We start from the raw sequence: 2,118 nt of genomic DNA on the forward strand, positions 1-2,118 counted from the left end.
TGAGACAGAGTCTTGCTCTGTCACCCAGGCTGGAGTGCAGTGGCATGATCTCAGCTCACTGCAACCTCTGCCTCTCAGGTTCAAGGGATTCTCCTGCCTCAGCCTCCCAAGTAGCTGGGACTACAGGTGCCCACCACCACACTCGGCTAATTTTTGTATTTTTAGTAGAGACGGGGTTTCACCATATTGGCCAGGCTGGTCTTGAACTCCTGACCTTGTGATCTGCCTGCCTTGGCCTCCCAAAGTGCTGGGATTACAGGCATGAGCCACTGCACCCGGTCATAAGTAAATTTTTGATGGTGACAAGGTAATATCAATGTCTAAAGTTTTGGGTTATTTCTCAAAATTGAGAAGCTAACCAAATGGGAGATATTGTTAAATTAATTATGGCCTAAAGCTAACTCCTTTAATGTTTAATTTTGGTCAATAGGTTTTACGGTACATAGTCAACTAAAACCTAACTGGATATCTAAATAGGTTTTTACCTATTCTTGTACCAACCACTATGTTTGTGCCAATAGAAGAACATCAACTGCTCAAACCATATTCAAATAAGGCAAATCCCAAGCTGTAATTAATCTGGCTGTTTCTGTACCACTTCTATTCTTTGTATGTCACTATGCTTTCCCTGTGCATAACTCCTTTTTACCATGTGGCTGTGCTGGAGTCTCTCTAAGGCTACTCAGGACCCACAGGCTGCTTAATTTGCAAATTATTCTTCGCTCAATTAAACTATGTTAAATTTAAGTTCTCTGAAGTTATTTTTCTTTTCAAAGTTTCCACGTTTTCATTATTATTATTATTATTATTTGAGATAGTGTCTCGCTCTGTTGCCCAGGCTGGAGCGCAGTGGCACGATCTCGGCTCACTGCAACCTCTGCCTCCTGGGTTCAAATGATTATCATGCTTCAGCCTCCTGAGTAGCTGGGATTACAGGTGCGAGACACCACACTCGACTAATTTTGTATTTCGAGTAGAGACGGGGTTTTACCATGTTGGTCAGGCTGGTCTTGAACTCCCAACATCAGGTGATCTGCCATCTCGGCATCCCAAAGTGCTGGGATTACAGGTGTGAGCCACCGCACCTGGCCTCAAATTTGTTCGATGATAAAAAAATAAGCGGTGTGTTGTTGGGCTTTGATTATCTAAAACAAGTTATGTTTTCCAAATTACTCTATATCAGCTATGTCAGCTATTTTTTCCAAATTATTCTATGTTCTTTCAAAATGCTTTTGCAATTTCTTTTTTGTTTTTGTTTCATTTTGTTTGAGACAGAGTCTCACTCTATCAACCAGGCTGGAGTGCAGTAGTGTAATCAACCATGGCTTAATCCAGCTTCCACCTTCCAGGCTTAAACAATCCTCCTGCCCTGGACACCTGAGTATCATCATGCCTGGTTAATTTTTTAAATTTCTTTTATTGAGACAGGTTCTTATTATGTTGCCCAGGCTGCACTTGAGCTCCTGAGCTTAAATGATTCTCCCATCTCAGCCACCCAAAGTGTTGGAATTGCAGATTTGGGCCAACATGCACTTCAGTAATTTCTTGAGATTTTTCCCAATAATAAACAGTACTTTATGGGCACACATCTACAAGCAATCTGGCTTTTATTTTAGAAATGTCATTCTCCAGGATTTTAAGAGTCTATGACAGCTACTTGAGTAGTGTGATCCATGGAGGTATATAGGCTTTGGAGTTAGAAAGAGTTGATCCTGAGTCCCGGCCCAAACCACTCAGTAGCTGTGGGTGTTTGGACAATTTTTTGATGTTGAAGAGTTCTACAGACCGCATATGCAGAAAAAGCAGAATGGACTGCGCACGGTGGCTCATGCCTGTAAGTCCAGCACTTTGGGAAGCTGAATTGGGCAGATCAGGACCTCAGACGATGGAGACCATCCTGGCCAACATGGAGAAACTCCATCTCTACTAAAATACAAAATTGGCCGGGCACGGTGGCTCAAGCCTGTAATCCCAGCACTTTGGGAGGCCGAGACAGGCGGATCACGAGGTCAGGAGATCAAGACCATCCTGACTAACACAGTGAAACCCCTTCTCTACTAAAAATACAAAAAACTATCCGGGAGATGTGGCAGGCGCCTGTAGTCCCAGCTACTCAGG

This window comes from Rhinopithecus bieti, unplaced genomic scaffold (assembly GCF_001698545.2).
Source record: "Rhinopithecus bieti isolate Rb0 unplaced genomic scaffold, ASM169854v2 scaffold_19685, whole genome shotgun sequence".
NCBI lineage: Eukaryota > Metazoa > Chordata > Mammalia > Primates > Cercopithecidae > Rhinopithecus > Rhinopithecus bieti.